A 15,343-nucleotide genomic window follows, 5' to 3' on the forward strand; every position below is an offset into this window, starting at 1 on the left:
CTATCCACTGAGCCAAACCATCTAGGGCTACATTAAGTTTTGTCTTGGTATTGCGTATTCTATGTGTTTCAACAAATGTATAGTGGCATGTGTCCTCCCTTATAGCACCATACAACGAATTTTCATGGCCCCCAAAATACTCTGTGCTCCACCTATTCATCCCCCCCTTCCCTCTAACCCTTCTCCTCTCACAAAACCATTGTCTCCACTTTCAGTATGATGTTGACAAGGAGTGGTGAGAAGACATCCTTGCCTTGTACCTGATATTAGTGGGAAAATTTTGGGTTTCTCACCATTAAGTATGATATTAGCTATAGGTTTTTGAACATAGTCTTCATCAAGGGTGTGAAAATTGCCCTCTATTCCTAGTTTACTGAGAATTTTTTATCAAGAGTAGGTGTTGAATTTTATTATATTATTTTTCTGCATCTATTAATATGATCATGTGATATATTTATTTGTATGTTGATGTGATGGAGTGTATTAGTTGATTTTCGGATGTTAAACCAGTATTGCATAAGTTAGATAAATCCCACTTGGTCATGGTGTATAATTCTTTCCATAGGTGTTTTTTTTCTGTTTTTTTTTTGTTTTTTAATTCAATTTGCTAATACTTTGTTGAGGATTTGTTCACCAGAGTTTATGAGAGATAGTGGTCCATAGTTTTCTTTTAATGTCTTTGTCTAGTTTGGGTATTAGAGTAATCCTGGTCTCATCGAATGAGTTAGGAAGTATTCCCTCTGCTTTTATCCTTTGAAAGAAATTGTAGAGAATTGGTATAACTTCTCTCTTAAATGTTTGGTAGAATTTAGTGTTCTGTTTTTCAAGAATTGGTTTATTTCATCAAATGTGTAGGCACAGAGTTCTTGACAGTATTCTTTTATTATTCTTTCAATTTATATGCCACCTGCAGTGATGTACACTCTTTCATTTACTCATATTAGTAATGTGTAACCTCTCTCTTTTTCCCTTTGTTAGCCTGACTAGAGGTTTATTGATTTTATTGATCTTTTCAAAGAACCAGCTTTTGGTTTCATTGATTTTTCTCTATTTGATTTGCTGTTTTTAATTTCATTGATTTCTGCTCTAATTCTTATTATTTTTTTTCTTCGACTTACTTTGATTTAACTTGCTCTTCTTTTCCTAGTTGGTTAAGGTGGAAACTTATATTATTGATTTTTAGATCTTTCTTTTGTAATTCATGCTTTTGTTGCTGTAAATTTCTATCTAAACAACTGTTGCTGAATTCCACAAATTATAAGTTGTGATTTCCTTTCAATTTAGTTTTTCTTAGTCCCACATGTTATTTAGAAGTGTAGTGTTTAATCTTCGTGTATTTTAGAATATTTCACTTGTCTTTCTGTTATTGATTTTTAGTTTAATTCCATTGTGACCTGAGAGCAGAAATTACATTATTAAGATTTTTTAAGCTGTGTTTTATTGCACCAAATTTTCATCTTGGTGAATATTGCATGTAAGCTTGAGGAAAATATGGAGTATCCTATTGTTCAATGAAGTCCTCTAGAGATGCCATTTATGTCTAGTTGATTAATGGAATTGTTCAGTTTAACTATATTCTTACAGAATTTCTGCTCACTGGATCTGCTCACTTCTGAGAGAGAGATTAATTAAAGTTTACAACTATGATAGTGGATTCATCTATTTCTGCATGTAGTTTCCATCAGTTTTTGCCTTGTGTAGTTTGATGCTCTGTTGTTATATGCATACACATTACAATTTGTTAAGTCTTCCTGGGAAATTGATCCCTTTATCATTGTGTAATGCACTTTATCCCTGAAAACTTTTCTTGCTTTCAAGCCTACTCTGATATTAATATAGCTACTCTTTCTTTTGATTAGTGTTTGCATAGTGTATTTTTCTCTATCCATTTACTAGTAATCTAAATGTGTCTGCATATTTAAAGTGGATTTCTTGTAGACAACATATGGTTACATTGTGGTTTTTTATTCACTCTGACACTCTGTTTTATTATTTGTTTAATTATCATCTGAGGATATTTCCATTGATTTTTAGAGAGAGTGGAAGAGAGAGGGAAAGACAGAGAGAAATGTCAATGTGAGAGAAACACATTGATTGGTTGCCTCATGCATGAGTCCCAACCAGACCCTGGGCTGGGGAGGAGCCTGGAACCGAGGTACATGCCCTTGATCAGGAATTGAACCCGGAACCTTTCACAGGCTGATACTCTATCCACTGAGCCAAACCAGCTAGTGTTCTTTGTGTTTTAATTAGTGCATTTAGATCCTTGACATTTAAAGTGATTATTGATATTTAGGTTAACATCTACCATATTCATTACTGTTTTCTACTTGCTCTTATTCTTTGTTCCTATTCTTTTAATCTTTATTGTTGAAAGTATTACATATGTCCCCCTCCCCCGCTCCATTGGCCCCTTCTAACCCACCCCAGGCCTTCACCACACTACTGTCTGTCTCCATAGGTTATGCATATATGCATACAAGCTCTTTGGTTGATCTATGTTCCTATTTTTGTCTTCTACTCTTTTTGCCTTTTGTGGTTTTAGTTGAGCATTTTACATTTTTTTCGTTTTCTCTCCTTTCTTAGCATATTAGTTATACTTCTTTGTAAGTGTAATATTTGGTGGTTGCTAAAAATCTACTGCCAAATGACTCACAGGTAGTGTAACTGTGTGTATATGATATATTCTTAAGCATACATAATTAAATACAGTATTCCTATTACTATTTTGAATAAACTACTATCTGTTAGGTCAAGTAAGAATTAGAAAACTAAAAGTGTGCTTTCCCTTTCACTTATTCCTTCTTCTAATGGAAATTATGTAGTTCTGAGTTTCTGACATATTATTTTCCTTCTCTATAAATACTTTTTAAAAAACATTTCTTGCAAGGCAGTTGTATTGGCAACAAATTCTTTCCATTTTTTATTTGTCCAAATAAGTCCTTAGTTCCCCTTCACTTTTAAATGGTAAGTTTTCAGGGTACAAAATTCTAGGTCAGTGGGTTTCTTCTCTCAACACTTTAAATGTTGTATCCAGTCTTTTTGCTAGCATGGCTTCTGAGAAAAAGTTGGATGTAATACTTATCTTAGTTACTCTATAGGTAAAATGTTCTTTGCTTCTGCCTTCTTTCACATTTTTCCTTTGCTTTGATTTTCTGTAATCTGAAAATACCTGGGTACATTGTTTTTGGCATTTATTCTTCTCGATGTTCTCTGAGGTTCCTGGATTTGTGGTTTGGTATCTAATATTAGTTTAGTTAAATTCTCAGTCATTATTTTAAATATTTCATCTGTTCCTTTCTTTCTTGTCCTATCAACATGGCCCTATAGATGTTTTTGGACAACTTGGTGTCTTTTCCAAATAGAGTCTTTGTTTTTAAAAAAAATAATAATGAGGTAGAACTCCCTATCACAACAGACCGGCCCCTTCAGAAGGTTCCAATGGGAAGTGGCCTCTATGTGAGAGTATGTCCAGCAGCGACTTAGGCTTTGTCCTTCAGTGTTATCAACTTCTATTTCCTTCAAATTGAGGAAATAATCAATAGCATGCATTGCAGCTGTTTCTATTATGTGTCTATAAGGCAAACAGCATCAGTTGTAAAATTAAAATAAATTACAAAGAATCCTGTCTTCACTGGAATTAATGAGCCACAAAAGTTAATGACATAATAACCTTTGTCTTCAAAGCCAGAAATTCTCTATGATGCTGAAATCGAGTTCTCTGGGCCTAAAGCATGAGGGGTTAAACCACTCTGTACAGTAGCTAGTTCAGCATAAACACTGGCTTAATAAATGCTTAATTGATCATATTTTTGGCAGGCACAACCTAACAACAACAAATGACCTTTGCTAAACTGTTTTATTTCATATTTTCCAGTGGCACACATAGTCATCCAGAATTCTGAAGACAGATGTGACTTTGTGTGCAAGAGATGAAAGAGAGCAGATCAAACTTTAACAGAACTTCAAGTTTTAAGTGTCTTATTATTTTTCCTGCTGCCTTTTCCTTTTGTTTTAATGGAATGATAGATAAATGTAACATAGATATATGTGAAATGTATATATAATTATATACCCTTGTCCCATACTTTTAGTATTTGCACATTTTCCTTTTTCATATATTTCAGTGTAAAGGATAAGATCAATAAACAAGATCACTTATTCTTTTCCTCTTCTGTACCTCCTTCTTTCTCTCCCTCCCTTCTTGTATAATTTTATTAAGATAGAACCCAATGAGCCTTAGTAATTCCATATTGGAAATGGAAATTTAGTTGATTCTTATTTCCTGGTAATTGACCTTAGACAATGCTTTTTGGTTTCATTTACTATGGTTTATTCTTTTAATTGCTTTGGCTAGTTTTGTCGGGCTATTTGCTCATACATTTCTCTATAACTTGCACATTTGGGAGTGTTTTGAAACTCAAACACTTAGCTACTATAATTGTTTGAGTAAAAATTTAACAAAAAACAAACTTTCTAAAATGTTAATCTAGTTTCATTGTCCAGTGTAATGGATCAGAAGATGGGGTAAATATATAGATCTCAGACTCTCCAAACTGAGATTTTTCTAGAGAGAAGTTCATCAGATTATGAAAGAAGCACAGTAGGTTCCAAAGTAAAATGGATCAAGACTTTGGCAACCTGCAGTCTAACTCTGGAATTCTCTATAACTAGCTATAGGTCCATAGATAGTTACATAACCTTTTTTTTACCTCAACTTTCTTATCTATAAAATGAAAAAAATTGTAACCACATGACCTATTAGCTATAATTCTAAATTAGTATTAAAAACAGCAGAAACTCCTTATCTAAAAAAGTAATCATAGACTTTGGTACCAATACCATATTATATTTTTTCATATATGATTAATTTCATGTAGCATTTCATGTAGTAAAACAACTTATACTGAATATTGATATTTGCTAATTATCTGGAAAATTTGGACAAGATAGATTTGGTGAACTATGTGATTCTGGTTGACATGTGCATATATCATAATTATGAAAACATTTCCTTTATAAAGTCTCTTTAAAATCTTTCTTCAAGTAATAGTCATGAGGCTAAATTTTAACACAGAGACTACAGAATGCCAGTAAAAATAGTTAAATGTATAATTTCCTTAATTTAAAAAATAGATACTAAAAACCATCTTTTCTTTTTATCATTCACATTTTAAACATAAATAACATGCATGCTTTGAAAAGTCTTAAAATCAGAAAGAGAGAAAATATCTATTTTGCTATGTAATCCTCTTAACATGTACATGCCAGATGGTGTTTCATATCAGGTCAGAAATGATAAAGGAATCTGGCTTTCAATCTAAGAATCTGGGGAAAAATGAGTAACTAGGGTTACATATTTGTAATAGTATTTTTCTCTGAAATGCAACCATTTGTAATAATTTTGATATGTTTCTGTCTGTGGATGTGGATTTATTTTTCTTATTTCATTTCTCTTATACCTTATTGGAATTCTGAAAGCTTATTTATGATATGATTAGACATTTTCTCAATCTTTGGAACCCTATAGCCAGGTAATAATTTGACATTCAGATATTTCAAACTGCAACTTAGTAACGAGTCTAGGAACTAAAAAATCAATGACTTATAGGGAGGGAAAAATAAATTAAAATTCTATTAAGTATGAAGAAGAAGAATCTTTTTTTAATTCATTTTACAGACACTAATTATAAGATTGAGTAGCCTGAATTCATCTGCTAATATAAAACATAAATTCCCTTTATATACCAATAGCACATTTCATATACATAAACCTGGCTGACTATATAGAATAAATTTTGGCCTTTGTATTTTAGAAAAGCAAAAAAATTATACTTTTACTTAGTTCACTCGTTTTTACTGTCTTTATTTTTATCAATTCCTCCTTTTAGATTACACAATAATCTATGTCATTAGCTAATCTGATCCAAACTAATTCATCACAATATACTGTTCACTGTTTTTTTAAGTTTTTAAAAATATATTTTTATTGATTTTAAAGGGGAAGGGAGAGGGAGAGAGAGAAAGATACATCAATGATGAGAAAGAATCATCATTGGCTGCTTCCTGCACATCCCACACTGTATATGCCCTGACCAGGAATTGAACCTTGACCTTCTGGTTCATAAGTCAGTGCTCAACCACTGAGCTATATCAGCCAGGCTCAATGTGTTTTTAATGTCTGTATACAATATTTGTTGGGTTCTGTGGCCTTGACTGCATCTAATCTATAAAATAGAGTATAACCCTTTAAGTAATATATGTGCTATTCAATATTGTACTGGATGTTTCTGCTAGGACAATTAAAAAAGAAAAATAAATAAAAGTCACTCAAATTGGAAAGGAGATAAAAATCTCTCTATTCTCATATAGCATGATCTTGTATATGGAAATCTTAAGGAATCCCTTAAATTAGTATTAGAACTGATCAATGCATTCATCATGCTTGTCAAATGAAAGATTAACATATAAAAAATAATTGTAGGACCACATTGATGGGTTGCCTCCTGCACGTGCCCCGACCAGCCGAGGTACATGCCCTTGACTGGAATCAAACTCAGGACTTTTCGACCTGGGTCTGCAGGCTGACGTTCTATCTACTGAGCCAAACCAGCTAGGGCTAGAAATGAATCTTGATTATTCAATGCAGTGCTGGATTTTTATATATGGCATCAATAACATGAGCCACAAGTATCTATACTAATAAAAGGGTAACATGCTAATTAGACTGGATATACTGGACATCCTTCCAGACAAAGCTACAGTGGCTGGGGCTGAGGCAGAGGTGGTTAGGGGTGATCAGGCTGGCAGGAGAGAGAGGTTAGGGGCAATGAGGCCAGCAAGGGAGAGTGGTTAGGGGCGATCAGGCAGGCAGACAAAGGCGATTAGGGGTGATCAGGCAGGCAGGCAGAGGGGTTAGGGGTGATCAGGCAGGTAGGCAGGCAGAGGCAGTTAGGGGCGATCAGGCAGGCAGGCAGGTGAGCGGTTAGGAGCCAGGGGTCCCGGAATGTGAGAGGGATGTCCAACTGGGTGGGATCGGGCCTAAACTAGCAGTCGGACATCCCCCGAGGGGTCCTGGATTGGATAGGGTGCAGGCCGGACTGAGAGGACCCCCCCCCCTCGTAGTGCATGAATTTTGTGTACCAGGCCTCTAGTATTGTATAATGCCATTCATATTAAATATCCAGAATAGGTAAATTTATAGGTATGGGAAGTAGATGAGTAGTTGCTATGAAGATAGTAAGAGTGGGGGATTAGAGGATTGAGGACTAATGAGAGCACAATACCTAAAGGATATCGGGTATCTTATAGAGGGAAAGAAAATGTTCTGAAATTTACTGTGGTAATGGTGCACATGTCTATGATTATACTGAAAAACTCTGAGTTGTATACTTTATATGGGTGAATTATATGGCATATGAATCATATTTTTATAAAGCTGTAAAAAAATCTTTGTCCTGGGAATGGTGGATTAGCTGCTTCCTCATACATTAAAATATAATATCTTAGTCTAGAAAGTCCATAAATGGACAAAAGTATGATTAGCTTTCCCTTATCTTCCTTCAAGCCATCTCTTATTCATTATGGGCAAGAGCCACTTCCAAAGCAGATGAGGTCTTAATTCCCATTAGCATTTGGCCTTTGGTCAATTCACAGCATAAAAAAAGAGCTTTTGTTGGCAAGGTCTTCAGACCACCAACAAATTCACCTATGAAGTGGAGCAAATACCATTGTGGTTTTTATTATTTTTTTTTATTAGAGTGATATTTTTATTTAACTATTAAGTGCCTTTGCAAGATGGTTTTACATTGAGCCACATAGAGTAATCTTGATCAAGATTTCTAACTCTGTTTTAAACCATGCCCTTGTAAATATAACTTCCAGTGTCATGACCAAGTTAGGCTACAGCTCAAACTTATTATCTATTTGGAAAAGATTTCAAATTCCTTCTCCATTTCCTCTGAATAAACGAGTACATTTCTTTTTCTGTTCTCTATTTTGAACACATTAATATTAGAATACCTCATATTATTGAGCAAATAATTTTTTTTTGCTCAAATTCTTTTTGAAAACTGCAGTGTCATGAACACAAAGCTATGTCTGGTGGGTGTATCTGTGTTTACATGAATCTATCCTACTAAATAAAACTTAGTTTATTTCAAAGCCAAAAGGAATTTAACATTTAAATAAAAGTCCTAATAGGAAACAGATTAAACACTCAAGTTAGGGTAACTTGAGAAGCATTTATTTACAAAGGGAGTTATTACAAAAGTAGGGGCAGGATGTGGGGGGAGGGCTATACAATGGACTTGTCCTATCTCATGAGTGAAGGGAGAAAAAGGAAAGTGGAATAAAGAGAGAGGGGTGGAGATTCAGCAGCCTTGAGATGAGCATAACTTGCTGTCAAAGGCCATAACCATTTTTTATTCTATAGTTTGGGTTCGTAATAATATTTTAAACCAAATTAATTACTCATGACAGCAATACACTAGTGTGGCTTTAATAAGTCAAAAAGAAAAGAAAAAGAAAAAGAAAACCAAAACAAAATTTGGGCATGGCTGATATTTAAATAATATTCACCCATATTTTACCTTTTTCATTTTTTTTTTTTAATCCTCACATGGGGATATTTTCCCACTGAATTTTAGGGAGAGGGAAAGACATTGGGAAATATTGATGGGAGAAAACACATTGATTGGTTGCCTCCTGCAAGAGACTCAATCAGGGCCCGGGCTGGGGAGGAGCCTGCAACCGAGTTACGTGACCTTGACCGGAATCAAACCCAGGACCCTTTGGTCCGAAGGCTGACACTCTATCCATTGAGCCAAACTGGGTAGGGCTACCTGTTAAATTTATTTTTAAACACATTCCTTACTTCTAGTCTGACCAATTTTAAAAGATATATATAAATTAGCTCTTTTTTATTATTTTTCATCATAGCGTATTTTTCTTTTCTCTCATAGATTTCATTATAATTTGTAATTTTGTATCTTAATTTTTGTTTTAAACTTGTTATCCTCATTAGCCAGTAAACCCCAAGAAGGTGAGAATGGTATCAACTTGCTCAATCCTTTAAAGTCCTAGTGACACCTGGTAAGGGCTTGGTAACTATTTGTCAATGAATCTGCAAATCAATGTGCTTAAAGAAATAGTATACAGACCATATGTACACAGTGGGATACATATAGAAGGACACAAACTTTACATCATATAGACAAATATGTGTGAAAATGTGTGACTTTTGTGAATAAGGTGCGTGCCTTTTGAGTCTTTTCATATACATATGATTTCAGTGAACAAAGAGGTAACATTGTTGGCCTAGCTGGTTTGGCTCAGTGGATAGAGCATCAGCCTGGGGACTGAAGGGTCCCAGGTTTGATTTCCGGTCAAGGGTACGTGCCTGGGTTGTGGGCTCGATCCCCAGTAGGGGGCGTGCAGGAGGCAGCCAGTCAATGATTCCCTCTCATCATTGATGTTTCTATCTCTCTCTCTCCCTCTCCTCTTCCTCTCTGAAATCAATAAAAGTATTTTTTTAAAAAGAAGTAACTTTGTCATAATCTTATTAAATGAGAACTCAAATCCTAAATCTTAATGGTTGCTTGCAAATTCTAGCTTCACAATTAAGTAGGCCAGTTAACTGTGTCTCAGTGTCTTCATCTTTAAAATGGAAATAATACTAGTAGCCCTCTTATGTGACTGCTGAGGATTAGAGATGAAACACCTGTATACCCACTGCACTTATTGAAAGTTGAAAGTAATAATATGAAAATGGGCACTGTTTTTGTGTACGGTGTCCAGAAATTTGTTAATGTGGCTACATTGAGACACAGATTATGCTTCCATCACAGTAATTTTATTACAGTGGTGACAATGAGACCTGTAACAATTTTTGCTAGGAAAAAAAAATTTAAAAAAAAGAAAGTTGAAAGTTTTAGTGATTATTACTTTGTTATTACTGTCTTTATTTTTATTCTGCGCTCATCTGCATGCATAGACTGTTCTGAAATTTGAGAGAAAGGGTAGGTGCATATAAGAGGTGGGAGAGGGAAAATGACTAATATCTGTGCTTATTGTTGGGCCCTGCACTTTTTGAGGTGCTTTTAATATAGTTTTCCTGTTTTACCCTTGAGAAAAATGAGGCTGAAAAACTAATTTTCTCCCAGGTTTGTCATTAACCATCTTGTCACACATGCATAGCTATAGCAGATTCCTTTCTTATGGAATTGTTTATATTTGCCCTAACTTGCAATATTCTTCTTGTTTTCCCTGATTCAAAAAATTCAGCTCACTGTTCTCTCAGTCACCAAGCAAATGTTCACATTTTCAAGACTCCACTCAAATGCTACCATTGCCTCATGTTTTGTCTTATCATTTGCATTTATGATGAGGGTAGATCAACTCCTCCATGTTACCATGAACTCCTTCAATTCTCCTAGTGACATCCTGGCACACAGCTAGTGCTAATTAAGTGTTGAGTGTGAGGTGGAGCAAAGGGTGGGAGAAGGAGGGAGACAAATGGAAGTCTAGACAGTACTGTGTGTCTAAAACCTGTGAAACAGTCAACAACATGTCCTCTCAGCTCAGTGCCATCTTTCCTTAGTTTTTGCTGATTTTAAGTTAGTTTAGGTGAGGACAAAGAAGCAGTTAATGCACTTAATCTTCTCTTGGTATTTTCAAAATTGTCTGCCTTCCTGTAGGTAGTATCAGACACTACATTTGAAACTTTATTATGTTTTGTTATAATTATGTGATAGAGGAGAACATAATAGAGACAAAAAGGCAACTTTTTTAGAAAAACAATTCTAACTATAAACATAAAATGTTTGTTGCAGAAAAGGGGAAACTATGGAAAATTAAAGTAACTGTAATGAGAGTATGTATGTATCCCATGACCTTGAAATAACTGTCATGTAACATTGCCATATATTTTCTTCCTATACTTTTTCTTTTGTTTGTGTTGAAATGTACAACCAAAACATATGGGTTTTTCAAAAATTATTTTCAAAACATTAAATCATAATGAATTTCTTTGAAAACAAGAATTTGAAATGACACCTGGAATTTGAGTTTATAAATGAATGAAGAGTATGACATAGTCAAGAAAGTGAAAGGCTGTGTTTACTGTTGGGAATGAAAAAAAGAGTAGCATCAGATAGAGCTGGAGAGGTGAGTAGGGACGAGATAATGCAGCCATGTAGATCCTGTGAAGGATTTGGAGTATACTCACAGGGATAATCAGAAACACTGCGTGTGTTTAAACAGGGAAGGATGTGATCAGATCTGCATTTGAGAGAGACTGAGTAGATGTGGGAAGACCGTTAGGAAGCTATTTCCAGTTCTGTTGGACTGGTAGTGGTATCAGAGATGAACAAAAGATGTTTTGTTGAAAGAGGACAATGGTGAAGGTGTCCATTGTAAGAGAACAGAGCATCTGTCGAGGTTGTCTTTTAAGGAGAGAATCCTGATTCTCTTTAATAAAAAATCTTTACTTTTTTATTAGTGAAATTTAAATGGCAAGGATCCAATGGAGTGGAAGAGGGCATGAAACGTCAAGAAAATGTGAGGCTGTAAAGCAGGAGGAGATGGGCTTGCTTTATAAGATAAAGAGCCCTCCAATCGATTGTACCGGGCAGCAGAAGCAAAGGGAAAAGGACTGGTGCTGGTTTGTGTAGCTTCCCAGGTGGTGGAATGCTGAAGTAGGTGACTTCTCGTTTCTCTAGTTTCTCTGCGACAGGTGGCATTGTCATATGTTGAGGGTAAGAGCGATGAGAAGAAAGGGAAGTGATCTGTGAAGCTTCATGTTATGGAGACTAGTGAATGGAGATCTCCACTATCCTCACCTACAATGACTGATTCTGAAAATCAGATGTATGTTGAGACTGCGGATCAAGCCAATTCACACTGGAACTGTTTTACGATTCTTAAAACACATTAAAAATTAGTGATTTTCCTGGCAATGAAATTTATAGACAGAATTTAAACTGAAGAGTTAGCCTTCTCCAGATTATGCACAGGGGTATGGATCTAATTGGCAAGGACAAAGCAACCATCTTGCTAGAGTGCTATCTGCTACTCTATCTCATAGAATTGGCTGGCTGCCCTGGGGCTTGAAAAGAATCCCTGTTTGCCTTTGTACTGAGTAAAAGAGCCAGGCACTTGCCCCCAGTAACGGAGTAATGGAGGCATTGCTGTTTCTTGTTTGGCCATTGCATCACCAGATGTATCATATAAATACTCTAATGGATAGTGGTGGACTAGCAATGTAGGAGATAATCTGATGCAGGCAGATGCTAGCAGTCAAGATTATTCAAGCTGTATTGAAATTTCCTTTGCACCTGGCACTGGAGGTGTTAGCCATGCCAGTTCAATCCCCCCAACACAGATGTTCTTGTTGTACCACTTTGTCTGTATAACATTTAGGTTTCTGTTTAGCTTTGCCATAGTACACATAAATACTGTAATCCAAAGATCACCCATTTATTAGTGCACCTGCATCTTCAACCAGATTTCTTTCATTCTCTTCGATGAATGCTCAACATTTTTCTAAAAATGACACAGCTACAGGGTGAATAACCTTTTGTGTCTGCCAGATAGCTTAACAAAATGATGATGATGATAATAAAAAATAACAATGCCAGATTTAAAAAATACTGTTACTGATACATGGAGATAACCTGAACTATGTTGAGCAAAATATATTTTATTAACTTCTGTTATGAGCTTTTCTTTATTTTTTATTAGTGAAGAAGATGGATTATATAAGTAGATTATTTTTCGCAAAGCTATATTCTCCAAATAGGATTTTGGTAGAGCTTACCTCTTAAGGAGCAGATTTTCCTGTGTGTGAACCTCTGAAACCCCATTTTAAATTAATAGGAGTGGAGCTCTGTGCAGCTGTAGACTGGGTATGACCTCCTGCATCTGGGATAAAAAAGCCTGGGGAGGGAGGCAAGATCATTACTCTAGAGAATAGCCTTGTGTAGTGGCTGTCCTACTGAAGTGGGGAAAGGGCATCAAAATGTTTCCATCTTGTTTTTATAGTTGCAGGCAGTGCCTGTATCTTTCCAAATACTAATTTTGAAATACATCGCTCTATGAAAAGGAATTTTAGTGCTACTTAATTTTGGTTTGGGGGAGATAGAACTGCCTTTCATTATTCATTTGAAACAAATAAATGTTTAAACATGAGCCACATTTTAAAAATTGATGAGTGGTGATGGTTTGTAAAGTTCTTTTTTCTCATCAGTAGTAATAGTTTCCCAGGTTTAAACTCAATGTCCTGCTTATTTCCCACTCTGCATCTACCCACAATTATATTCTGTTGGCGATTTATACATGCATCCCATAGAGAAAAGAGAAACAGTGTGCGCCATTATATCAGTATTACTCCCGTAATTTAGTAATTCATTGTGTGGAATTAGAGACTACCATGAAGCCAGCTAATTAAGGGAAGAATAGAATCCAAAAGGAAGAATGAACAAGCAAAGAGGATAAATGAAGAAATATCCAGGAGGCTGTGAATGTCCTTTTGTTGATTTCTGACAACTCTTCCAGCACTAGGAAAGGGGTGAACAAACAGTAGCAGTGTGTTCAGTGAGTAGTTAGAGAAGAAAGCTAACTGCAGAGGCTACCTAGTATGTACTCCTATATTCTGAAATTAAAAACATAAAGCAAGAACACAGAAAAATAAAGAAACCAAGAAAAGGCAGTTTCTTTAAATAACCTAAAATTAATACAACTATTTTCTCTTTGGATTCTGTTATTCAATAAATAAACAAATACAAGTATAGGTATATACCCAGACACGAAGAAACCCTAGTCCATAGCTTTGAAGAAAGAGAGAGGGGGACGTGTACAATCGCTGGCATCCAGGCAAATGGATGGGAGCTATTGAAGTAGAACTTGAACCCTCATTAACCCTTCCTGCCTCCTACTTCAAATGTGAGGAGTAAATATAATTTACTTTATTCTCGACTAGTCTTTGTTCTTTTTGAGTTTTTAAGGCTTCTAATACTGCACTCCTGCCACAGCTCAAGAATCCAACGTACCGGTGCCCACTATTTCACTTCTCATCCTTAGAATACTTTCTAGTTCAACAGAATGCTTCTTTGTTTGTTTTATTTTCTGTTTTTTATTGATCTCAGAGAGAGGAAAGGAGAGGGGAAGAAGGATAGAAGCATCAATAATATGATAAAATCATTGATTGGCTGCCTCCTGTAAGCCCCCTACTGGGGATCAAGCCCGCAACCTGGGCATGTGCCCTGACTGGTAGTCTGCTAGTAACTGTGACCTCCTGGTTCATGGGTCCATGCTCAACCTCCACGCCACACCAACCAGACAGAATGTTTTTATTGATTATTATATTGGCAGCAACTATTGAGTTCCTGCCCTGTACTAAGTACTATGATGTGTTGAATATATTCTCTCACTAGGTATTTGTATTTCATTTTATAGAGGAAGGGACAGGTGCTTGCAAAGATTATTTTTGCAAAGTCACACAATTGATAACTTAAGGAGCAACTATCTGGACCCAGACTCCTATTATAAACCTGTACATTTTATTGCAACAAAAGTTTGCCGAGAGTATCATGGAGTAAAAGAGAAATTTACAAACAAAATTTAAGGATCGATTGTGTGGATAAGATATATTTATGTTTTTGGGGTTGTTAATTTTTAAAGGTCTATTTTACTTTTCTTGGAGGATGTAGTATTAGAGCCATTTACTTCTTCTCTTTTGTTCTACATTTACTCTCTCACTGTTACAGAATTTAAACTGAAGAGTTAGCCTTCAGAATATTTGCTAGTTTTCATGCCCTACTTCCCAAGTACAGTAAAGAATGGGACTAAAAAGGTTGCCCTCTCAGGATAAAAAGCATAGTTTTACTTGGACACATATATCAGTCAGGAATCTTAGTTGCAAACAACAGGATCCAACCTCATGGTATAAGAAAAAAGTAGTTTGTTTAATGATATTAGTTGCCTTAGCATCTCTCCAAAGGATAAAGAATCAGGCTTAAAGTCCATAAAGGCAGGGATCACGTAAAGTCCATCACCTGACTTTTCCACAGGGAATTTGACTGCCATTGCTTCTGTGCATGAGTACAGAACCTACTATAGGGAAACTAGATACAGGGTGCTACCCCTAGGACCTCTGACACTACGTCTCTAGAGAATAGAATGTCTTTATGCTGTCCTGGCAAGAATTATCTCTGTCTGTCACCCCCTTTTTCAAGCCACTGCTTTCCAAACTGACGTCTCACATTGGTGCACCTGATTGGGGAAGCCTAGTCATATGCTGTCGGATCACCCTCTGATAGGTCACACACGGGTGGATCATATTCTG

At 35.8% G+C, this 15,343-nt stretch overlaps 1 protein-coding gene and 1 non-coding gene across 7 annotated transcripts in view; both read left to right on the forward strand.

Annotated features, from left to right (window-relative positions):
- The window catches only part of DGKB (diacylglycerol kinase beta), a 467,640-nt gene that overhangs the window by 402,838 nt on the left and 49,459 nt on the right, over window positions 1-15,343 (forward strand). The gene's annotated exons all lie outside the window — the stretch shown is intronic.
- Window positions 9,754-9,888, forward strand: LOC114235033 (small nucleolar RNA SNORA1). The gene has a single exon (XR_003621216.2). It is a non-coding gene; the product is annotated as a small nucleolar RNA SNORA1 (small nucleolar RNA).

Source organism: Eptesicus fuscus, chromosome 14 (assembly GCF_027574615.1).
Source record: "Eptesicus fuscus isolate TK198812 chromosome 14, DD_ASM_mEF_20220401, whole genome shotgun sequence".
In the NCBI taxonomy this organism is placed as follows: Eukaryota; Metazoa; Chordata; class Mammalia; order Chiroptera; family Vespertilionidae; genus Eptesicus; species Eptesicus fuscus.